The 26424-nt window shown below is 41.8% G+C and overlaps 1 long non-coding RNA gene across 2 annotated transcripts in view; it reads right to left on the bottom strand.

The window, feature by feature from the left end:
- Positions 1 to 7524: 7524 nt before the first annotated feature.
- LOC311253640 overlaps positions 7525 to 26424 on the bottom strand; it is a 35487-nt gene continuing 16587 nt past the window's right edge. Inside the window, exon 4 of one of the 2 annotated variants that reach the window (XR_014621748.1) lies at positions 7525 to 7682. This is a non-coding gene — a long non-coding RNA (uncharacterized lncRNA). Of the gene's footprint in view, positions 7683 to 8137; positions 8296 to 26424 lie in introns of those variants that run through there. The other variant, XR_014621749.1, reaches the window with a different exon arrangement.

The following is a 26424-nucleotide window of genomic DNA, read 5'->3' as shown; positions in this document are numbered from 1 at the left end:
GAAGTGCAGTGTTGTTGTGAGTGGTAGTGTTTTGTGAGACACTTTTGCTGGGATGAGTCGAAGGCCATAATATGGGTACCACTATGATGACAGCAATCCCCACAAGACAGCACAAGGTGCCTCGGAGACCGCACATGCCTGGCTGCCTGAATGGATGCCACGGACGTTGACGTCTTTCCACGTTGCACACAGGTGAATCAGTGCTTCGATCAATCGGCGCTCCGAAAGTTGTTTCCTCCCACAGTATGTCAATACTGTGACCGTCTGCTTCTCTTCCTGGCGTTATGAACACTCCTGGTCCTCAGCGTGTTGTGGAGTTGGGACCTTCCTGCAGTGGCTGGCGTGTGCCCAGGTGGCTCTCTCAGCGATTTTGACGGCAGTGTGGGTGGTGAGGAGGACCTGGAACGGGCCGCTCCACTTTTTGGACCTCCAGTGTTTTTGCCTGAGGTCACGAATCACGATGTAGTCGCCTGGAGTAAGGCTGTGGAGAGGATGGTTGGCCGGAGCAGGAAGGGCGTCCTTTACCAGTCTGTGGATTTGAGATAAAGCAGAGGACAACGTCTGGCAATATTGCAACATATCATTTTCATAGAAACAGGTCTCAGGGAGTGGTCTATTAACAGGCCCTACTCCCAGTTCGGGAGGCCTGCCAAGGAGGATTTCAAAGGGACTTAGATTTGCGCGCGCTCTTTTTCTCATTCTCATGTACATTAGCACAATCGGCAGGGCTTTAGTCCATGAGAGACCTGTTTCTTCACAACACTTTGCAAGTTTTGATTTCAAAGTGCAATTTTCTCTTTCCACTGCACCCCCACTCACTGGATGGTAGGAGCAGTGTTGTCTCAAGTCAATCCCAAGAAAACCTCCTAGCTGTTTAATAGCTTCACTCACAAATGGTGTACCATTATCACTACTTATTTTCCTGGGGATACCCCATCGTGGTATCACACACGTCATCAGGGCCTTGGCCACAGCAGCGCCGTCCTGCTTTGAGGTGGGAAACACCTCAACCCATTTGGAAAACATGTCAACCATCACAAGGCAATATTTCTTGCCTTCACTTGGGGTTAGTTCAATGAAATCCATCATGACATGTTCAAAAGGTCCCTCTGGTTGTGGATGTGCTGCTTGTGGCTGTCGTGTAGTTTTACCTGCATTATGTGTAGTGCAGATATGACAGGATTGGCAAAATCTTTGAGAATAGGCTGTAAAGCCTTTTGTGAACCAATGTTTTTTTATCAGATCAAACATTCCCCCATTCCCCCCCAAATTTGGCAAAATGTGGAAAAAAGTGTTTTGGTAAACATGGTTTACTGTCAGGTCCGTGCCAGATGCCGTTAGTGTATGTGCAGTCGAGTGATCGCCAGATTCCTTTTTCATCAGCAGAAGCGCTAATATCTGTGTGTGTGTGTCAGAGTTGGAAGCACTAGTGTCTGTGTGTTTTTCAGGGTCAGAGTGAAGCAGGGTGTGGGTGTGTCTTACTCCATGTTTTCCAGCAGCAGCTTTAGCAGCTGCGTCTGCTCGTGCATTTCCAGAGTGGTATTCCAGAAAGGAGGTTCAACAAACTCTGAGTCTATCCCTGAACTCTGAGTTGACTTACCCTGTGAAGTGAAACTCTGAGTTTTCAGTTCCAGGATAGCTGATCTGAGTTAGGTAAGTCGACTCTGAGTACGTTAACTCTGAGTTGAGCTCGTGCCTGACGACTAGTAAAAAGCCATCATCAATGGAGCTCCGATACTGTGATTCACCATGGCAACAGGGGAGAAAACAGGAAGCAGACATTTTCTGTGGGGAAAAAAAGGAACACGGCTGCAGCCGTAATAAAAATCACTGACAGAGTTTTAGATGCGGCCGTCTTTTCATTTTGAATTTAACATCACTTTCTTTTATATTAGCCTTTGAGGAAGTGGTTGAATGTTGTTCAGTGTTTTATTTTATTTTAGGCTATTTTATTTAATTCAAATCGGCTGAAAATATAAAAACAGTCTCACGATGGCTCCTCACTTTGGTTTTATTTCACATATTAAACAAAGTAAAAGTTTATTCAGTGGATATTTTAACTTGTAGTAGCTTTTACCACCAACAGATGCTGTTTAACACACATCTGTGTCCTAACATCCTGCTGAGTAGATGAACATGAAGTGGTGCTCACCTCCACCACGTCCGCCAGAGACAGAGGAGCTGGTCCTGAGTCAGGTCGCTGGGTGACCAGAGGCTGAGGGCGTCACTCTCCCCCAGTACCCAACATTGGAGTCAGACACACACGTAGCCTACTGTCTACAGATTTAACTAGAAGTCATTTAATCTTATACTCAATGCGGCTGCAAACTAGAAACACGGACATTGAAATTACGTTGTTGGAAAAAATACAATAGGCTCTACTGATGGTTACTTTTGTAGCTATCTGTGGGAAATAAAGAAAGTCAAATGAAATGTGAGTTATTTCTCTTTTTCTGGCTGCTGAAGGTGATTGATTAACCTGCGAAGTGATTAAAAACAAACAAACAAAAAAAACAAACAAAGAGGATTGTTCAGATCTGAGAGCACGTCAGCGATGTGTAGCCTGATATTCGCTGTGCGGCCGGAGAATATAAATGACGGACTGATGAGAAGCGGTCTACTGTTCGGTTCAGTCCTCGTCGGGGAGTGAGAGCTCATCTAAATGAATCTAAATTCTCCTCCTGGTGTAAAACTATGTGAATTATTTCTGCTTCAACATGATCGGACTGAAGGAAAGGACAGCTGCTGTCAGACAGCTCCGTCAGACTCAGGGTTTCTTCAGGTAAACCTGCCAGTGAGCAGGTTATGTTCACAGAGTCAGTTACCGCAGTAACAGACTCAGAGTTTAAGTTACCTCTCTTTCTGGAACTAAAAACTCAGAGTTTCTCTCATCTCAGGGTTAACAAACTCAGAGTTTTCACAAAACCCACTTTCTGAAATACCCCCCTGTAGAAACTGAATCACTGTTGTTAGTGTGAGCCTGACATTTACACACAGCAATGGCTCTGGGCAATAACGCAGCATCCAATAATGCAGAAACTTTGTCACCATTCAGAATAGGCTTTCCATCAGATTTTATGAATTTCCTGTGCTTCCATAGAGCACCAAAATCATGCAAAACGCTTAAAGCATAACGACTATCGGTCCAGATCGTTACTGATTTATCTTCTGCTAGTTTACAGGTCTCTGTGAGAGCAACTAACTCTGCAGCTTGAGCAGAGTAGTGAGGCGGCAAAGAACCTGATTTCAAAGTCTCATGTAGTGAGACTACAGCATAACCAACCTGTTTTTTTACCGGTTTCTGGGTTACGGGATGCTGAGCCATCAACAAACAAAACAAAGTGAGGATTAATCAGTGGAGTTTCAGACAAATCGGTGCAATGGGTGCACACCTCGTCCAACACAGCAACACAGTTGTGATCTTCACCCTCCCCCTGAATGGGAAGCAATGTAGCAGGGTTAAGAACAGTACATCTTTTGATCTTGATGTTAGGCATGTCAAGCAAAACAGTATTGTGTCTTAGCCATCGTGCTGTGGAGAGATGTGAGGTTTTCTGTTCAAGCAAAATTAGAGAAACAGCATGAGGAACAAGGAGAGTCAGATCTGAATAACCTACAGTATCCCTTGAAGCCATAACAGCTTTCTCAGCTGCTGCTACAGCCCGGAGACAACGTGGCAACCCAGCAGCTACAGGGTCGAGTTTAGCAGAGAAATAAGCCACAGGTCTAAGTTTCCCCCCATGATCTTGGAGCAGCACTGATGTCATACATGCATTCCTCTCATCAACAGTCTGTGTGAATGGTCTGCTCGGGTCAGGTCGCCCTAAAGTAGGTGTTGTCTGTAGAGCTAGTTTCAGGTCAGTGAAGGCCTTTTCAGCCTCAGGAGTCCATGTCACTAAATCATGTGATTGTGGGCTTTTACCATGCACCGTAGCACCAAGTGGTGCTTCTAACACTGCATAGAACACATTCCCAGGAACGAAAGAACTTGTTTTTTGGTTCTAGGCCTGGGAATGTTCTGAATTGCCTCAACACGATTGGGTGAAAGGGATTTCCCGTCGCTGGAAATCTCATGACCCAAAAATGTGACCTTTTGTCGGACATGTTTTAGGAGTCGGATCGTATCGCGTTCGCGTTGTTCTTTTGTTGGCCCACAAATCACAAGGTCGTCCACATACTGCAAAAGTGCAGAGCCCTCGGACAAAGCCAGAGGCTCTAGACTTTTCCGCAACGCGTCGTAAACAGTACGGGACTCGCAAACCAGAACTGACTATCTGGATGAACAGGAACACTGAAAAATGCATTGGCCAGGTCCACCACCGAAAACCACTTGTGACAAAATTGTGTAAGGATTAGGAACTTGAGGAGCTCTCGGCTGTACAGCATCATTTACGACTTGCAAGTCTTGTACAAAACGCCATTCAGTTGGTTGACCTTTGTCTCTTATTTTCTTCACAGGAAAAAATAGGAGTCCTCACAGGAGAAGTGTCACAAGGCACAATTACTCCTGCCTTTTTCAGGGACTCAAAAACCTTCAATAGCCTCAGGTTTGGCAAGGTGTTGGCAAGGTCTGTAATCAGATTTGGGGGTGATCACCACTGGTTCTGCTGTTTTAATTAGACCAACATCATGTTTTCCTCGAGCCCACAGAGTCTTAGGACTTCCTGGAGGGCTGGGATGGCTGCAGCCTCAGTCTCTGACAGAAAAATGTGCGAGGATGTTATAGGTGGAACTAACTGAACTGTTCGTTGTGTGTGAGTGGTTGCAGAAAAACCTTTCTAAATGCATGCAGTTTTGGATTGTAAAACACATGTGGGTCATCTGTGGGGTCCCACTTAGTGGTTGATCTACATGCACGTGCAAAAAGACCCAAATCCTCCCATTTATCAGTGTTTGCTTTTTCAAGTGCAATGTGCGGCGCAGAGTTATTTACATAGTACTGATGTTTTTGAGTGGGTGTAAGTTGCACAGATGCAATGCATTTGTTTTCTGTCCAACATAGGTGTGTGATACACAACCGTTCATTTTTGTATTTGTCATCATACCATTTCTTTTCATACTGTCTATCTGGACCCACTGAAACAAAAGATGTACACTGAAGTGAGTCATTTGGCATGCACTGCACGTGCGTGTGTGGTGGGCCAGGGGGTGTGTGTTTTCTGGCCTCTTCCAAAAATAGACTGCAGATATCGCTCTACGGTAGCTTCCACTGATAAGCATACAACAGCTGATCAGGGCAATATTTCACAAACAACTGTGCATTTTCATGAGGTTTTATGACTTGAACACCATCTGGTGTGGGAATAAGAGTTATTCCCAGTTTGCACATGAGATCTCTGCCCAATAAATTTATAGGGCAGCAGTCTGACAACAGAAATGCATGTTTGAAGTTGGTGCTGTTATCATCGGAACATTTAAGAGGAACAGTAAAATGTTCACGTACTACTACACCAGAAGCACTTGCAGAGTTGACAAAGCAGCCTGACATTTTAGGAGAGCTCAGAAACTCCTTTCCTTTGATCACTGAGTGTGTGGCACCAGAGACAACAAGGAAAGAAACCATTCTGTCATTCACAGATTCAGAATTTGTTGGCATTTTCTTAAAGGCATTGTTTTCATATTTCACATATGTACCAGCTGGAGGTGAACATTTTGTTTCAAGGAAGGTTATTGCATCACATAACAATTCAAACGTGTGATCTGTAGTGTGCGATGTGGGTGTGTTACCAGGCTCCAGATGCGTCGGGTGAGTCAGAGTAGAGAATGAGCTGTCCGGCCGCACCCCCCTTCCCTTCTCTCAGTCCGCCTGGCTGGAGGTCGCAGCTAGAGTCTTGGTGCAATCCTTGGCCCAATGTCCTTTTTGTTCACATCGGAGACACACTTCTGGATCACAATAAGAGCGTCTCCAGTCACCGTATCCTCTGTGACCTCGTCCTTGATATGCAGCCTCAGTTTCACCTTTCGCCTGTACGCAGTCAGAGATCTTAGCAGAGTTCATCCGAGGTGGGAAGGCAGCTGTAATTACTGTATACAGCGCGGTAACAGCATGTCTATAGTCTTCATTTTCCACGTCGTCCCAGTCATGATGTGAGCAGCACGTGTCGCCACTTGGAAACTTTTCTGAAAGCTTTGACCAATCTGCTGCTCCCATTTTCAGGATTAGCAGGCGTTTCAGTTCAGGAAGGGTTGGGCTGAATTCTCGACAGAAAAGTTCTAAGTCCTCATCAAATTTCTTTCCACATGTACTCGGCTGTGGCAGGTGTGCCATGGCCTCTTTCACATCAGTATCAGACCTGGGGCGGAAAACCATTTGGACGCCCCGGGCTCCTGCCACCTCCACCATGGGATAGGTGCCGGTGGCTCCTGTATTATCTTCCTTGTTGGCCTTGCTTCTGGTGTAAGGTCGAGGAGTAAGAGGGGAATGTTCTCCAAAGTTTGCAGCAACAGATGTGGTTTTGGTTAGCTGTCCTTTGTTGGCACTGAGCTTCGCATCCCCTTGTTTGTGTCCCGCTGCGCTCATATCTGGTTGGGAAGCAGACGATGACGGTTTCTGGTCGTCCGGGTATGGCGGTGGTGCTGGAGACCGTAGTGGCGGTGGTGGTCTCGGCGGTGCTATGGGTTGAACAGGAGGGACGCGTCGAGGTCATAGTCCACTCTGAGACACTGAGGCATAGGACCTGGAAGTGGGGGATACAGAGAAGAAACCCGATTCTGAGAAGACAACTCTGTTCTTTTCTCATCACTTGCACTCTTCTTTTCCTTCTCATTTTGACTAGCACATTTACGTCTCTCCCTGCATCCACTTTCCACATCCTAAAGGCTTTCAAACGCCTTTCAACCTCCCCAAGTTTTTTTATGTGACACTTTTCTTTTTGCTTTTATCTCTTTTATTCTAAAATTAATCTTCTCCTCAAACAGATTCAGCTGTCTCATGCTGAATGTCCCTCCGCAGGGAAAACCAAACTCTCTCACCCAGACATGTAAAGGCTCTATAGCCTCATTACCATCATTAACCTTTATGTAATTTATGTTTGGGGCAGCCAGGTCTGGTCCTACGCCAGCTTCCTGTTTTTTTGCTGGATTTGCCTCCCATTGTTCTACTTGTCACTTGTCCCAGTGCACTTTATATTTATCCTTAAGACCCGGTCATTACCATGAATTCAGTTTAATTACGCTACAAATTCTGGAAAAAAGCAGCCAACCAGCGGTGATAACCTTAAGAGACCCCTTGTCTCTGCTTGGTTTCACTCGGCCCTGATTTGGCCCCCAATCCAGCGGTAAAACAGCTTAATAGGATAAACACCTTTTCTTCCTATTAGCGCCGGTGTTCCCAGAACCCGGTATTACTCTGCCCTGAATTGGTTCGAGTCGCCCAACTATCACAATGATCAACAGAAATCCAGCAAAAATTACTAATTTACTTAATTTTTTTTTTTTTTTTCCAAAACATAATTATAATTATTTATTCATTTATTTTCCCTCTTAAAGAAGTTTCGTTTCTTTCAGTATCTCACCGTTTGTTAAGCAATGTGGTCCTTTTTCCCTCAATAAGGATTCCAGTGATGACGGTCCGGGGCCGCAGCGGTCAGTCCTCTCGTCTCTTAAGATTTTTTCTCGAGGTAGAGGCTGGACGAAGTTTTCCTCCAGGCTGGCCGGTCACAGTCCGCTGCAGGCTCCAGATCCTGTCACACAAGGAATCCCACTTCTGACACCAAATTGTTGTGGAAATTTGTCTTATTTGTGAGATATCTGAAACAAACTTGTAAGAAATACCAGTTGTCTTTTAAGGATTTTATTCTTTATAAAAAAGGTTCATCAATCAACAGAGTGGCATGCGGTCTGCAGAAAGAAGAACAAGATGAGACAGTTGAGAACCCTTTTTGTTAAAGGAAAGGAATGCCCTGTGTCCTTCTCATGTCTGTACCAGGCTCCGTTCCCATAACAAGAAGCACATATCTCTTTGTGCTGACAGTACAAACATTCGAGGATGTGGGAAGAACACAGTGAAGACAATGTAAGACGACATAATGAATAAAAATGGTATAGTAATGCAATTTCCCATTCCAGGCTTTTATGGTGAGGGATCTGATGTTCGGCTCCCATTTAAGTTCCTGGGTGATAATGGTGCCCAGGAAACGGCAGGACTCCACAGAGTTGACTGGGGAGCCACACAGGTTGAAGGAGGCGGGTGGGGCTGGGTTCTTTCTGAAGTCCACTACTATCTCCACTGTCTTTAGAGCATTAAGCTCCAGGTTGTTCTGGCTGCACCAGGTCACCAAATGGTCAATCTCTCACCTGTAGGCGTACAGGTTTCCAGATGTTACCAGTTCTGGTCCCAAAGCAATTTTTTCAACAACTCAACCTTTGCATCACACAGTTTATATGGAGAAACAAACCACCCAGGATAAAGATGTTAATATTGCAAAACCCTCTAGAAAAAGGTGGACTGAAAAGTCCCCAATTTTGAGCATTTCTATTGGGCAGCACAAATTACAGCAATGTGGGTCTGGCAAACAGTGCAAATCCCATTCACCTAAGTGGAAACAAATTGAACAGAACCATTTAACAGAGTTCAAACTGGAATCAGTTCAATATAACAGCTCGCTTAGCTCTCTTTTGGTTACAACAACAAACCCAGTTATTGTCCATACTTATAAGATATGGCAGCAAATTTGGAAGAAAACGGGCTGTATTCAACCTATTTATGACAAATCCCCTTTCCACTCCAATCCCTCTTTACCTAAAGCCCTTAGAGATGGTATTACAAACCTATGGTTTACAAGAGGTATTACAACTTTTGGGAATTTGTTCAAAGATGGAACCCTTCAGACTTTTGAAGAGCTCTCATCTCAGTATGGACTACTCCACACCCATTATTTCAAATACCTCCAGGTTAGGCACTTTGTTATCTCCGAACAGGGTGGCCATCTTCAACCATTAAAAGAGCAGCCTCTAGATAAACTTGTGCGTAGTAAACAGGGAGTGGGGGGGGGTTTATCAAATCAAATCAAATCAAATTTTATTTATATAGCCCAAAATCACAATTCATTCTTTATTCTTCATTTTATCTTGAACAACAAGTAGCCATCAAAATGATATGTCAGACAAACAAAATAATCTGTTCGAGAGGGAACAGGAGGAAGCAGAAAGCTTATTTAGTCCTGTCCCTTCTTCACAACTTCCTCACATCATAAAATAAATACAACAAAAAAGAAATATATAAAAGTAAAATACAAAGTAATGACAAAATGATAAATACAACAAAACAATTAACAAAAAATCAAGGCATACTTAAACTAGCCTCCTACAATATCCTAAACTCGAAAAAGTTAATTCCCCAGTCACTCCCCATATACCACCAAAGTGAAGTACTGTATTCCATAACCCAGCCGTGATTGCAATTAGTTATATTTATATTATACATATTGCTTCGTATAAGGAACAGAAATGTAATAGAATAATTACATCCAGAAAATAGATAGTTTTGAGGTCTTATTTTTTTATTATATTTGTCAAGAATTGCTTTCTTGTATCTGTTTTTAAACTGTATAGAGCTAGTACTTTGATTTCTTCTTCAAGACCATTCCACAATGTTACCCCATAGACTGATATGCACATGCTTTTAAAAGCAGTACGTACACAAGGTTTTTTAAAATTTAATTTTCCTCTTAGATGATATTTACCTTCTCTATCTTGAAACATTTTTTTAAATGTTTTCAGGCAGTGCATTATTTCTTGCTTTAAACATTATTATTGCTGTTCTAACTTTCACTAAGTCCATAAATTTCAAAGTCTGTAATTTAAAAAATAGAGGATTCGTATGATCAAGATACCCAGCATGATTTATTATCCTTACTGCTCTTTTTTGCAATGTGCATATCCTTTTTAAGGTACTCTTGTAAGTATTACCCCAGATTTCAACACAATAGATCAGATATGGTAATATGTGTAATAGCGGATAAGGTCTAACGTCTCATTTGGAAAAGTCGGCGAACCCCTGGGTATCCCACACACTCAGAGTCTGGCAGAAGGTAATTAATATTTGTGAGATGCATAGAATGTTGAGAATTTTCAGATGGTTTGCCTATGACTCAGATTTTATTCCCAATAGGCACAACTCTAGTTTTAAATCATGGACATTGTATGGTCTCACAACACTCCTTTCACTTACTCGAAGAAAGCCTGTGCACAGCTTTGAGACCTTGCGGGATAATCACGGCTTGGCACGAAACAAATTTCATAGATACCTGCAATTACGATCATATATTGCTTATGGATGTAAATTGACCGACCTTACAGAACGTGAATCAGAATTTTTCCACACATATGGCATGCTGGAGACAATGTGGTTCAACTGTTGCTAACCACTATCATATCTTCTGGGATTGTCCCAAGTTAAATGATTTCTGGAGGGGTATCCAGGCTTCCTTAAGCACGTTTTTTAACACTCAAATACCTCTGGTTTTTGATGTTCTGTACCTGGGTCTTGTCTCTTTTTTGAAATGCAGGACCGAGATAAAGCTGCTGCAATTACTTTTGGTGGCTACACTGTTAACCCGAAAGTTCATTCTATGCAAACAGTTTGAGTAAATACTACTTTTAAATATTAGTTTTATTGCATTACTTAAACAGTATGAGTATATGAAGAGTGTATAAGACAGTCATTGGGTGTACTCATTTTTGTAAGTTTAACAAACTTAAACTATCAAGTTTTACTTCAGGCCACAGTGCTGCCCTGTTGTGATTGGCTCAAAACTCAAGACAAGTCTGTGCTTGTCTGTTGGGCTACAGAGAAAGTTGCGCCATTTTCTTATTTACACAGAGCAATTTAAGGTCTTTGCACTTAACATGATCCTTGGACAATACATGCCTGCATTTTTCTGTTTTTAGCAAGTTTGGACACTTTTAAAGGACATTTGCCTGCCGTAAACAGAACACCATTTCTGCCTGAATGAGGTGAGTTGTTTTCTCTATTCAAGTATTAGAAACTGCTGGAACATTTCTAGTTTGAAACGTGTGCATTTGAATGTGTGTAAATTTGAGGTTGACTTAGGTAAATTCTGAGCGTTTGACAATTGCAATTGTGACAATTGTGATTTTTGAGTAGCTCTCTCTGCTTGTGTATTTTCTACATACAGTTTTGCAACAGTAGCGTAAAATTCAAATTATTCAATGTAGTTTTGAAAACATTTCAATGCCCACTTTTAACATTAGCCTCATTAACTCTACTATTTTTGTTTAGGCATATTAAAATGCCTTGGAAATGCCATCTGTTAGAAGAGAGCACAGCTTTTTAAATATTATAGGCTAAAACATGGGACTTATGCAAGAACTAAGCCCTTTCCTTGCTTGCATCAGGAATGTATGTGTACATTCAAGTCTCTCAACGCACTCACTAGCCATTTATCTCGCTTTCACACCAGAAGTGTGGCTCAACTGCAAACTGTAGACTCTCAAATGAGGTTTTTGCTGTTTGTCATGTGAATCATAATATTTATGAAGACCACACAGCTGATTGTAGACAAATTGCTGTTAACCTGAATATCCTCCTTTGTCTTCTTTCTCGCACTATAGAATCTTAATGAGGGAGACTCTGTGGACATTCCCGTGGGAATCCTCTGCTATGAGGACACCAGCACTGCAAGCCCAGCATCGCCACAACTAAACCCCTCAAGAGTGGGGATCATCCTAGAGGGCAGTCTTGTAATGGAAGCACTCACCAACCTACCTCAGGCAATGTGCCTCTTGTTTGGCTTTACCTACACACTCCACCTGCATTACCCGAAGTGCTCAAAAAACACATTTGCCTTCATTCAGCAGGTAGCCTAATGCTAAATTTTGGTTGAAGTGAGCTACCTCCCAAGGTTCAAAAGCTGAAGAATGATCTTGCAGTGTAAGACACATTTATGCTCATGACACATGACACACATGCCCGTGTCTGGATTCTTGCACAAATACATTGCACTCAATGGAGCAAATATTCTTGCAGTTGTTCATTTTGTATGTGATACTTCTTGTACTGCGTGTGTCTAGTGTTGTCCGTTTTACTGAAATAATTCTACAGAGGACACATGTTAGAAAGTTGCAGTTTTTTTTAACAACTCTGGTCCTGTGTATGCTGTGATTGTATTTGGAAGGAAATCGTTTCCTAATTCAATACACATTTTCTGTTTGCTGCATCATAGAAAGGTACTGTAAGGTTATATCTGCAGCAAAAAGTAAGAATATACTGTTTTAATTGTTGGCAAAGACCCATTTTGAAAATTTTATGAAAACAAGGTCTTACTGTTATTCTGGATTTGCATCTGGTATTTCACACAGCATCATTGTGAATACATATTTGTTGCTTTGTTGTGTGTCTAAATAAAATAAATACAATGTACTGAATTGTGTGGTCATTGACAAAAGAATAATTTAATTGGAAATTTCTTATTCCATATAATATTTTAAAATTTAATATATTCATAATTTTAATAAAACTAGAATTTTAAGTGTATTTGACTTATAATATTAAGTTTTGACTATTGTACTTTTAAGTAGACTCCTCTATACTTTTCTATTGTGATTACTTAAACCATTTAAGTGTATGTTACTTAAAAATGTTAAATTCTGACTATTGTATATTTAAGTTGACTATACTTAAACAAATTAATTTTCTCTACTGTCAATAACTTAAACTATTTGCGGCAATCACTTGACGCAAATGGTTTAAGTACAATCAACTTATCCGGGTTTACAGTGAGTAAGTAAGAAAACAATTACAAGGAGATGGTTAAGCCCGATTCAGCCTACCCTGGATGATTGGATTGGAATTACCCTAGAGATATTTAGGATGGAAAAATTGAGCTATCAATTAAGAATCCAAAAGGACAAATTTTACCAAATCTGGAACAACTGGATTTCATTCATAACCCCCACGAGAGCAGATTTCATTTGATCTCACTGGTAATATTACTTCCTAGATTACTTACTTAATTTCTGACTGGTTATTGTTAATTATTTCTATGACAGCAGCAGCGGGCGACCACCCTGGTTCCTGTACATAGTTCCATTTAAACTGTGAGATGAGAGATGAGATCTACAAGTAAGTTGTACCAGAGTTCTCTCTAAGTGAGCATGTAAATCTCATCTGGCTTTGTGTACCTCACGCAAATTATCAGTACTGTCTTTTAAGAGGATAACCTGTATCCACTGATATTATTCCATTACAATTGCTGTGTAATTTAAGTTATTAGAGGAAAGTGGGTACTACAAAGGCCGAACGTAATTTAATCCACGACCCATGACTATACCTTTTTTGGACTCGCATGCCTGGACGGCTGGTGATGCGTTTTTCCTGGACTCAAACAAACAAAACCGGAAGGACACTTGTTTTCACTCTTACCAATGTTGATATGCTGGTGTATTTATGTCCATTCCAAATAAAGATATAATAAAAAAAAATAAAAAAAAGATATTGTAATGAGTGCACAGTACAGAAAGTGTAGTGTTGCTTGATTCAAGATATATCTACATGTACTCAGCACTCCAATGCTCTTTGCCATCTTAGTACACAGATACTTAATGTGGGCCTTCCAGCAAAACTAAATTAATAAATTAAAAATTAAAACACTCCAAAATTTGTTTTCATAAACTCTTTCTATTGCAACATTATTCATTTCTACGTGAACATCTTCATTCATTTTACGATGTCCAAAATTTATAAATTTAGTTTTGTTCAGGTTCAATCAGCGCTGCCCCTCCTTAGACGCAGAACACGCGCTGTGCGTAGGGCCCCACGATCCGTGGGGGGCCCCATTTTGCACAAGGGGACGCATTCTCCGCAAATGCGCAAAGGATGCGCATCGCTGCCGTGAGGCACGCTTAGAGCACCAAGTCAGCCAAAGGCAGGAGAGAAAAAAAAAGAGACGAGTAATCTGACGCCGCACACGTTGCCGCAATGATTGACAGCACGCAGCATCTGACCAATCAGCGGTCAGATGCGCCGACAGGCAGTTGGATGCAGGTGGAGAGATGGCCTCCCAACGGCAATATGAATCGGGAGCAAGCAAAAGAAAGACAAAGTCTAAACAAGAGGAGGCTCGTGCTTCACTTGAAGGTGGGTATGTTGTTGAAATAAAAAAGAAAACTTTGTGGCATAAACACCCCAGCTGCTAGCATGCTAATCATGAGACAGAAGAGAGGATAATTCTGTCTAGATGTGGACTGGAGATGAAATTTTCCAGCGGCCCTGATTATCATTTATTGAATGTCTTGTTAACTGCATATACATTCAGCTCTGTTGAAAAAGGAGCGGTTAATTGACCAGTTGGTGGTCGTATGTTGGCTCAGGTTTATAGCCTATCAATCTATGCTATCAATAGAAGTTTTGGGCTATTTTTATGGAGGTAAAATGTCGCCATCTCTTGGTGAATTTAATTTATAACAGTCATATAAGATTAGATAAGAAAAATTAAGATAATCCTTGACCCACAATGGAGAAATGTAAAGCGTTACAGCAGCAAACAGCAGTGTAGGAATATAGAACCTAAGCACTAAATGTAAAAATAAGTATTTAAAAATATTTAGATATAGAAATATCATCAAATCAAATCATAATGAATATTATTAGCTGTAGTCGTATTTGCATTAATTGCATTTTAATCTTTGTGAGGCTAGTATTTACATTAATTTCATTGTGTAATTTACCATTAAGACCAAAACAAAAATTAATAATCTGCTTGTATGGTGGATTTCTTGTCATAACAGGGTCAATGCTGAAGTTTGTTACTAAGGGTGACACGGAGCCAGCACCCAGTATGTCACAAGGGCCATCAGGCACCATGTCTACTGAAGCAGCCTGCATCTGTAAAAGGCTTGTTCCATTGTTGAAAGAGGCTGTTCATTTGATTTGTTCCTACTTATAAAAGGTTGTAAACCTAAATGGCATTCCGTGATACAGTCATTTTGTAAAGGGGGGGGGGGGGGGGGGGGGCTCAAAATAAAATTCTGCTTAGGGCCCCAATTTTGCCAGGGGCGGCCCTGGGTTCAATGATAATTTATTTATATCAAACCAACTTTTTAATTTATACATTTCTTCCGTGACCACTTCCAAGAGCTGCTGCAAGTCTTCCCCAGAACAAAAAATATTTGTGTCATCCGCAAAGACAACAAACTTCAGTACATTTGAAACTCTACAAATGTCATTAATGTACAAAATAACTAGCTTCGGCCCCAAGACTGACCCCTGTGGGACACCACAGGTAATGTTCAGGTTCTTTGACTTGTGAAGACCCATCTGCACAAATTGAAGCCTGTTTTTAATGTAACTCTTTATCCAATCCAATGCAACCCCTCTGATGCCATACCTCTCCAGTTTTTTAAGTAGCATCCCATGATCAATTGTGTCGAATGCTTTTTTTAGGTCAACAAATATATAGAAGTTAATCTGCCTGATCTGAACCCATACTGACTGTCCATGAATATATTATTTTTTTTAATGAAATTATCCAGTCTTGTAACAAAAAGTTTTTCAATAATTTTTGAGAACTGAGAAAGCAAGGATACAGGTCTATAGTTGGTGAAAAGGTGTTTATCACCATCTTTATACAATTACTTTAGCAACTTTAATTTTATCTGGAAATGTTCCCGTTATGAATGATAAATTACATATATGTGTTAACAGACCCACAATTCCATTTATTATTTTCTTTAGAAGACTCATATCGATATCATTCTAATCTTTTGACGTTTTACTTATACACTTATTTACAATATCAATAATTTCCTTACTTTTCAGTTCCCAATATGACTGAATTTGGATTTCTCTCCACACATTTTTCCTCAACACATTTCTTCTCGGATTTATTTCTTTGGCCAGATTAGGACCCATCCATTAACAAAAAAACTGTTAAATTTGTCAACCACTTCATTCCTATCAGTAATTGTTATGCCATTGTCCGTAAACAATTCAGGGTAATCTGGTTTGGTTTGTCTTTTTCTAATTATATTATTTAAGGGAATAGTTGTCCAGTCCATCAGCAGGGCAGAGGAGAGCCATTAGCATTGGGCTAAGACAAGCGACAAAAGTAGCTAATTTGGCTAACGTTACATATTTCATGAAAATAACAAATCCCCGAAGCAAAACAACTAATTACCTGTCCAACAGAAAGACAGCAACCTCTGCATCACTTCTGGAAGTGCTACTTTTGGCTGCATTTTCTCTGCCATTGTTCTCTCTTGGTAACTCTGCTGCTTCTTCTTCTGCTGCTGTTTTATGGCTGTTGGCAAACAACTTTAGGTGTGCATTACCGCCACCTTCTGAACTGGAGTGTGGATCTCCTGCTAACTCCATAGCGGTGTCCAAATTCAGGGGCCGCATCCTTCGAAGGCCGGGTCCTTCGGAGAGTCCTTTGACGGTTGCGTCAACCATAGTTAAATTGGACGGTCCAGCCTTCGGCGTATTTCCTGGTTTGCGTCACCAGATGTTCCCGCCCTTACGGTTATGTCATGATTGATGCCGCCCAGGCCCGCGAAAGAGTTTTGACTGAATGGATTTTATGGTTTTCTGAAAGCGAAGGCTTTTATAGCTTTACTTCCAACGGCATAATGCTAATTTATGCCGTATGCTAATGCATTACCAGGGTCACGTATTTTAACTGAAAGTCCGCTGAAGTTTAACATATCTGGCAATGGATGATCAAATGAGTAAAAACCGAGTATAAACCCAGAACTTACATTTAAATGTCAAGTCCGCGCCACTTGATGTCGCCATTGTTCAGTTTTCCCTCTTCTTTTTCGTGACTGAGCAGCGGCGCACAAAGGATCTTGGGATATGGGAGGCCGCGAAGGATAGTAGCGGTCCGTCCTCCAAAAAGCGGGAGAAGCAGGCTGCATTTGTGGGCTGCATTTGGAGGAGCCTTCGAATTTGGACATCCTTCGCGCAGCGTTGTGATTGGCCTTCAAATCCGCACTTTGAAGGATGCTGCCCCTGAATTTGGACACAGCTCATGTGGACTGTGTTGAATATATCCGGCAACGGTTCTTTAAACTCTGACTGAGAGGGAGGGATTGGTCAGAGATTTTACAGGCCTGCAGCTGCCACAGAGGTATGATTTATTTTGTTTATTTTTCTGAACACATTATGTATGGACTACTCTCAGGATGGAAAGGCCATTTCACCCAGTATAACAAAAAGTGTTTCTGAACAGGATTACCAACTATACCTTTAATATATTCCATATACTTTTTACATTGTTTTTATTATTCTCTAATATTTTATTATAATAACCCTTCTTACATACTCTCATAATATTAGTTAATGCCTTTTTGTATTTCTTATATTTAATCTCCGCCTCTTTTGTTCTATATTTTATGAAGTGCCTATACAGAGTATTCTTTTTCTTACAGGCATTTTGCAGTCCCTTAGTCATCCAGGGGTTTTCAGAATACTTATTCTTGTTACATTGTTTGCATATATATATACATATGACAGCTTTTGTCATACTCATTTTTGAATATGTCTAAAAATAATTATCAGTGTCTTCACAAACTTTCCAATCATAATTAATTAAATCATTCCTAAATGCAGCTATAGTTTCCTCAGATCTTACTCTCCTGTATTTAACTTCATTACACCCCCAGTTCCTATTGTAGTTACATTCATGAATCGCAAAGACAGGCAGGTGATCACTAATGTCATTAAATAATAATGCACTAACAGTACTACTCTCCATATTGTTTGTAAAAATATTGTCAATCAGAGTGACAGTGAGATGTTATTCTGGTTGGTTTTGTAATCGTTGGAAATAAACTCATACTATACATTGCTTCCACAAATGCATCCGTCATTTTATGGTTGTTGGGATTCAACAAGGCTATGTTAAAATCCCCACAGACATAATTGACTTTTTTGCTTTTCTTTAGCGAATACCCTTTCCATATTTTCTATAAAGATTTCAATGTTTGAACCAGGTTTCCTATACACACAACTGACAATGACATTTTTCTTTTTTTCCAATACATATTTCAATAGTAACACACTCCATTACATCATCCATGATTACTGACATATTGTCCACAACCTTGTGAGGCCTTTGTCAACAAATAGAGCCACGTCTCCTCCAGTTTTGCTCCCTCTATTAATGCAATTAAGTTCCTATCCCTGCAAAACAAAATCTGTACCTCTCTCTTCGTCAAGCCATGTTTCTAAGATGGCTATAATGTTAAAAGGCTTTTTGAACTGCATTAGATATTCTTTTATACTTTGGAAGTTTGCATATAAATTCTACTGTTAAAATGAATAATATTTATCCCATGTTCAACAGTAATATTGTTAAACTGTTTTCTGTATAACAACAGCAACTGGTGTTTGTTTTTAAAAAGATTATGTTCCGGATCTATAACCTGTTCATATTCTATTATGTTTTGTTCCAAGTTATCACATTGCCTCAATGGGCTTTATAGTCTGTAAAGTGAACGACATCCTCTGTCCTTAGACCCTCGATTCGAGTGAGGAAAAACTTGCCATCTTGATGGGGGAAAAAAAAAAAAAAGACCCTTTTAACCAGAAAAAAAAGACGACGGAAGAAACCTCAGGGAGAGCCACAGAGGAGGGATCTCTCTTCCAGGACGGACAGTCATGCAATAGATGTCGCATGTACAGAAAGAACAGCAATCACAGTTTACAGGTTGCATTGACAGAAAATCTGATAAAAATTATATATGTAAAGTATGTGGATCCAGGAGACGACTGAGCAGGGCAAGGCATCGTCAGGGGGTGCCCGAGCCACACGACCTCCTGTCCACCGTGGTGACCTGGAAGAGGGCAGGCCACACAGGATAATTAGTAGTAGAGAGAGATAAGAATGAGGAGGCCTCAAAATGTACAGGAATACAGTTATAAGGAGATAGCGAAACAAGGAGAGGAACGATCCAACGGAGCCCGGGTGTGACAATCCAGATCTGACAGTATGTGGGGCTGTAGGAGCCAGGAGAGGTAGATGGTCTCTGGGGCCTGAGTTCATCAGAAGGGAGCCTGAATGAAAAGAGAGTAGGAGGAGAAAGAGGGGGAGAAAGTGACACAGCTTGCACCTTGTGGGAACAGAAAGAAAAACAAGGTTATAGAAATGCAATGTTAATCAGAATAAGCAGATTATTACTCGTCGGCAGGACAATGTGGCGTCTAATACTATAGCTTACTCACTGAGACTGAGTTGACCCACCGAAGAAGCTAGCAGTCGATGTCAAGGACTAATTAAAGGCCAAGTCAGAAAAAGTGAGTTTTGAGTTTAGATTTAAAGGCGTCAATAGAGCCAGATTGTCTAATATCAGCTGGGAGTTTATTCCAGAGGAAGGGGGCCTGATAGGAGAAAGCCCTGCAGCCAGCTGACTTCTTCTTAACCCTGGGAACCATCAGGAGCCCTGAATTTTGAGAGCGTAGTGCACGAGTTGGAGAATACAGTATAATAAGATCTGACATGTACGACGGGGCAAGGCTGTGTACAGTTTTGTATGTCATCAGCAGCACCTTAAAGTCTGATCTCATATGTATTGGGAGCCAGTGCAGTGAGGCTAAGATTGGTGTAATATGATCAAATTTTCTTGTACATGTTAAGACTCTAGCTGCAGCATTTTGAACCATCTGAAGACCTTTAGTGCTCCCATGTTGAAGACCCGAAAATAAGGCATTGCAGTAATCCAGCCTAGACGAAACAAAGGCCGTGGACAGGAAGGACCTAATTTTGGCCATATTGCGCAGGTGGTAAAAAGCGATCTTGGTAATTTCTTTTATGTGCTGATGGAAAGAGAGGCTAGAGTCAAAAGTAACACCTAAATTCTTAACAGTTGAACTTTGATCACGTGACAGTAACTCTCGACAGTTGTGTTATTTCTCAAAGGGGTGTCTCTGTCGAGGGGGAGCAATGACCAGCATCTCAGTTTTATCCGAATTTAGGAGCAGGAAATGTTCTGACATCCAGCTCTTCACGGCACACAGGCAGGTCTCCAATTTGGCGATTTGAGATTTATCATCAGCTTTGATGGGCACATACAGCTGAGTGTCGTCCACATAGTTCCACATAGTGGAAATGTATTCCCTAACTCTGTATTCCCAAACTCCGAGTATGGAACACCATACTTCACATCAGTAAATATCGATGTAGTACTTTTATATATACAATATAACAATATGCCGTGACCTGTGGTGTCAAATGCAGCACTGAGATCTAGTAACAGAAGCACTGAGGTAGAGTCTAAATCTAAATTAAGTAAGTAAGATGTCCTTTACCACTTTAGTAAGGGCAGTTTCGGTGGAGTGACAGGCTCTGAAAGCTGATTGAAAAGGTTCCAGGAGATTGTTATTAGTTAGGTAGCCTGAAAGTTGCTGGGACACAACTCTTTCTAAGATTTTGGAGAAGAAGGGAAGGTTGGATACTGGCCTATAATTATTTAGAGATCCTGGGTCAAGGTGGGGTTTCTTAAGTAGAGGCTTAACCACAGCAGACTTAAAACTAGCAGGGACAACACCTGTCATGAGCGATAAGTTAACAATATTTAACATTGTAGGTCCCAGTGCTGGCCATAGATCCTTAAACAGTTTTGCCAGAAGGGTGTCCAGGATGCAGGTAGTTGGCTTTGAGGATGAGACAATTTTAGACAATATCTCAGGGGAGATATCTTCAAAATTGTTTAGAGCCGGGGCTAACTGAGAATCGGCAGAAGGCTGTTTTATAATCAACTTTGACGAGGAAGCCAGAGATGATGAATTAATTTTGGCTCTAATATCATCAATTTTATTGCAAAAGAAATCTAAGAAATCATTTGCATTAAAGGATGTACAGCTCACAGACTGTGGTTTTTTGATTAAGTTTAGCCACAGTGTCAAAGAGAAATCTAGGATTGTGTTTATTATTGTTTATTAGGCCAGATAAATATGCTGTTCTAGTGGCATTAAGAGCACGCTTGTAATTAAGTACACTATGACAGCATGCAAGATGAAAAACGACTAATTTAGATTTTCGCCATGCACGTTCCATTTTCCTGCAGGCCTGTTTGAGATCTCGGGTTTCATTAGTAAACCAGGGAGAAGATTTCTTTGGTCGTCTTGTCTTGGTAGAGACCGGTGCCACAGAATCGAGGAGAGAAACGATTACCGAGTTAACTTAATTGGTGAATTTTTCCACAGGCTTTGTCGCAATCGCAAAAGGGGCCAGGACCCCAGCCAATTTATCACAGAGTGTCGCTATGATTGCCGGGCTGATATGACGAGAGGTGGAAACATTTGTGTCATTGATACAGGGACAGGCTAATGACGCTTCAAATGTAATAAGAGAGTGGTCCGACACAGCAGAGGAGACGGAAGCAACATTCAGGGCTGACGCATCTAATCCATGGGAAAGAATCAAATCCAGAGTGTTACCACTGGAATGAGTAGGTTCATGAACGAGCTGAGTAAAGCTAGACATATCGAGCAGACCCAAAAAAGCTTTACTTAGAGCAGTGGTTCTCAACTATTTTCTGTCATGCCCCCCCTAGAGGACAGAAATTTTTTCACACCCCCCCTGAATTGAAATATTATTGAGAACCTGATAATAATTATTCATTTATCTGTATAAACCACTGTATGAGTTGCTGGCACCAGCATTCTGCATACAATCACCTGATTATCAAAATAGATTAAAAACATCTGCATCTCATCTCATCTGTTAACATCTGCAACAACTTCAAACAATTTCCAAGTTTAGTTTATTAATCAATCAATCAATCAATCAACTTTATTTATATGGCACTTTTCATACTGTACGGTAACACAAAGTGCCTCACAGAGGTTAAAAACAAAACAGAACAAAACAGAACAAAACAATACAAAACACCATGAAGACCACAAACCTCCCACCCCCACAAACATACACACAGATACACATTTACATACACACTCACACACATACACAGACATATGGACAGACATACACACCCACACACAAACATACACACACCCACACACATACACTAGCTGTTGCTAAGGAGACATGGCTGGGCACCGAAATCACAGGTGAGGAAGAAGCTACCTTTGGGGGCCATGCACACCGAGAGGAATCATGGTCCATGACTGCAGGGGCGCCACCACATAGACCCCCCGAGCCCAGGCAGACAGGAGGCTCCACACCAAGGTGTAGAGCTCTCTAGCCACCCGGGCCAGGGCCATCCACGGGACAGCACCCCCATCGGTGGACCAGAAGCAACTCCCGGTGTGGTAGGCCCCCAGGAGGAAACACTGGAAGATCGAGGGGCTAAAACAGTAAAATAAGATAAAAGGTATAGGAGCTAAAACTGAGGGAATAAAACAATAGAATGTATAAAATAGACCATAAGTAACGACTAAAACATTGAAATAAAACATTGAAGTAAAACAATAAAGTAATAAAACAGGATAAACTAAGCTAAAAATAAAAATATAATAATAATAATAATAATAATAATAATAATAATAAATAAATATGTAAATAAATAAATAAATAATAATAAATAAATAAGGATAGTAATAAATAATAATAAAAAATGTAAGAACTTAGAAAGTTAAATGAGTTTAGTTAAAAGCCTGATTAAAAAGATGGGTCTTGAGCCTCTTTTTAAAAACATCAACATTCTCTGCGGCCCTGAGGTTCTCTGGGAGGCTGTTCCACAATCGGGGGCCATAATAACTGAATGCCGCCTCCCCGTGTGTTCTAGTTCTAACTTGTGGTATCGTTAAAAGGCCAGCACCAGAGGACCTCAGGGTCCGCGAGGGTTGATAGGGTAAAAGTAATGCAGATAGATAAGAAGGACCAAGACCGTTAAGACACTTAAAAACTAGTAGAAGAACCTTAAAATCAATCCTGAAGCGCACAGGGAGCCAATGCAGCGATTTTAAAACAGGTGTAATATGCTCCCGCCCTCTGGTCCTCGTCAGCACTCGTGCAGCTGAGTTTTGTAATAATTGTAAGTTATGCATGCTCTTTTTGGGAAGACCAGAGAGCAGGGCATTACAATAATCTAAACGACAAGAGATAAAAGCATGCATCAGCACCTCCGTGCTGGCCTGAGAGAGAAACGGGCGGACTCTGGCTATATTCTTAAGATGGTAAAAACCTATCTTTGTTATGTTTTTGATGTGTGGAATAAAAGTGAGCTCAGAGTCAAAAATCACGCCGAGATTTTTAACTGATTTTGAGGGTTTAAAATCCTGTAACTTTGGTAAAAGTTTCTCTCTCTGGCCTTCAGGACCAATGACTAAAACCTCTGTTTTGTCCTGGTTGAGCTGTAGGAAGTTTGCTGCCATCCATGACTTAATGTCTAAAATACAGTTAAAAAGGACATCAATTGGCCCTGTGTCATCAGGCGACACGGCGATGTACAGTTGCGTATCGTCAGCGTAGCTATGAAAGCTGATGCCATGCCTCCTGATGACGTCCCCAAGGGGCAGCATGTAAAGATTAAAAAGAGTTGGACCTAAAATTGACCCTTGGGGAACCCCACACTTTATCTTATGGGTTCCTGAGGAACATGTATCCATACTTACAAAGAAACTTCGATCAGTGAGGTAGGATGTGAACCAGTTAAAAACAGTACCAGAGAGGCCGACCAGGTTCCTCAGTCTATTTAATAAAATGTGATGGTCTACTGTATCGAAGGCGGCGGTTAGATCCAGTAGTACCAAGACGGTGAGTTTGTTGTTATCCAAATTATACCTGATGTCATTTAAAATCTTTAAGAGTGCTGTCTCTGTACTGTGGTTCATCCTAAAACCAGACTGGTGAGTCTCTAAAATATGTTTTGAGTTTAAAAATTCGTTTACTTGATTAAAAACAAGTTTTTCTAAAATTTTACTTAAAAATGTTAAGTTGGATACAGGCCAGTAGTTATTTAAAACATTGGGGTCTAAATCACTCTTCTTCAGAAGGGGCTTCACCACCGCTGTTTTAAAGGAGGTGGGGAAGACACCCGTCTGAAGAGAGCAATTCACCAAATACAGCAGCTGTTCCTCAAAGAATCCATAGAGTGTTTTAAAAAACGGTGTGGGAATGGGATCTAAAAGGCAGGTTGTGGGTTTTACCTGGGTGAAAACTCGACCAAGTGTCCTCGCATCAACCAGGGCAAAACTCTCCAGTGTTTCCTCGGGTAAAAGCAATGATCCAGGTGTTAAAAGCTGTTGGGATAAAAGACTTGATCTGATGTCATTGATTTTTCTTCTGAAGTGGTCTGCAAAATCCTCGCAAAGGGCGTTATCTGGTGTCTTGGAGGATTTTTTAAAATTTTTGTTTGTTAAAAGATCGATTGTGGAGAATAAGAATTTGGGGTTGTTTTTATGGTCATGGATTAGGTTTTGGAAGTGGGAGATTCTTGCCTGTTTGACTGTGTTATTGTAAATTTTGAGGTGTTGACGTAGTATGTCATGGTGAACTGTCAACTTTGATTTTCTCCATCTCCTTTCAGCACTCCTGCATTCCCTTTTGAGTTTTTTAATTTCCTCAGTTCTCCACGGGGGTGTAGGTCTTGTTTTAATCGTTTTGATAAGAAGTGGAGCCACTGAGTCGAGTGTTGACTTTATTTTATTGTTAAAGTTGTCAGTAATAAAATCGCAGGGTGCTGGTAGAATTTCGGCAGGAGTGCTCTGTAAGATCTGGATAAAATTTGCAGCCACTTCAGAAGTTAGGTAGCGTTTCCTCACTGTTCTCACAGGGGCCTCCCGCTGATTAAAACTGGTGATTGTAAAAAACACACAAAAGTGGTCAGACACAGCCAGGTCCACAACAGAGGGCGCACCAACGGACAGACCATAAGATATAACCAGGTCCAAGGTGCGTCCCCTGCTGTGGGTCGGCTGCGTGACGTGCTGCTTAAAATCGAGGCAGTGTAAAAGGTTTAAAAATTCTCTGGACATTAAGTCTGAGGAGATGTCGACGTGTAAATTAAAATCACCGGTTATTAAAATTCTGTTAAAAGAGGTATGAATAATTGATAAAAGCTCTGAGAATTCACTAATAAAAGAAGTGGAATACTGGGGTGGTCGGTAGACAGCTATGCAGAGGATGGGTGGACTGCTAAAAACGAAGGCATGGTATTCAAAAGAAGAGTATTTGTTAAAATTGACTTCGTTTGTGTGCATGTTGGTCTTTGTGATTGAAGCAGTACCGCCCCCTCTTCTGCACCCCCTAGTAGAAAATAAAAAGTTAAAATTTGGTGGGGAAGCCTCGGTGAGAACAACAGGTGCGTCAGTCCCAAGCCATGTCTCTGTTAGGAGAATGCTGTCCAGGTTATTATCTAAAATAATATCATTTATAATAAAAGATTTGTTTAAAAGAGAGCGCACGTTCAGCACAGCCATTTTAACATCTGTGCTGAACGTGCACTCATCACTTTTTTTCAGTGGAATGTTAAAAACACAGTTTGATCTAAAAACAGTCCTGGGTCTCATTTGTCTGTGTGATATTATAGTTTCTATTGTGTGAATATTGTCCTGTGCCACTGGGGTCACTGAGGGAGGGGTGTGTATGGTGTAGGTGGGGGGGGGTGGAGGTGAGTGTGAGTGAGATGCAGGGGGCCTGTGTATGGGTGTAGTGAGTCAGGAGGTGGTTGTGGTGCGGACAGTCAGGTCAATGTTGACTGATAAAAGCCTTGACCCCTCCTGATTTGGGTGTAGGCCGTCTGGTTTAAAAAGGTGGGGTCTGTTTAAAAAAGCGATAAAATTGTCCACATATGGGATACTTTTGGCAAGGCAGTATCCCTTCAGCCACAGGTGCAGCTGGCGGAGGCGACTGGTGATGACGTCACCATAGCGCGGCGGGGGAAGCGGGCCGGAAATAACCAGCCGCTTCCCCGTGTCCAGCAGGCGGTCCACCATGGACCTGAAGTCCTGCTTCAGGATCTCGGACTGCTGGTTTCTGAGGTCATTAATTCCGGCCTCCAGGACCAGCGTGGAGGCCGAGCTGTGCTGAGCACACAGCTGGAGGGCGGAGGACTCAACCTCCTTGACGCGGGCTCCAGGGTGGCAGAAGGTCCGGCCGCCATGCACCGTCACGTGCCTGACCATCGAGGTCCCGACGACCAGCACGGAGGGGGTGCACTGCTCCGCGGGGTGCCTGGAGGTGCGCCGCTGGCGGAATGGGACCCGGGGTTGGTGGCGCCGGCCCGCGGTTGTTTCTGGCCGAGATGGAGAGGAGGGGCCAGGGTGGACGCGCGGACCCCGGCTCCTGGGCTGGCGAGAGCCACGACCGGCTGGGTGGACAGGTCCCGGAGGCGAGCTGGAGCACGCTCCCATGGGAGGGAAATCCTGCAGGCTTAGGATGTCGTACCTGTTTTCCAGCGGAAGGTCCGGAGGCGGAGCAGGGGGAGATGGACGAGCCCCGGCGCCTCTGGTCACCACTGACCAGGATTCCCTCGGCTTCAGTGGCGTTGAGCTCACCGGTG

The sequence above is a fragment of the Pagrus pagrus genome (genome assembly GCF_965226575.1).
Source record: "Pagrus pagrus genome assembly, contig: HAP1_SCAFFOLD_27, whole genome shotgun sequence".
Lineage (NCBI taxonomy): Eukaryota > Metazoa > Chordata > Actinopteri > Spariformes > Sparidae > Pagrus > Pagrus pagrus.
The sequence above is the reverse complement of the archived record's forward strand: the minus strand, read 5'-3'. Positions and strand labels throughout refer to the sequence as shown.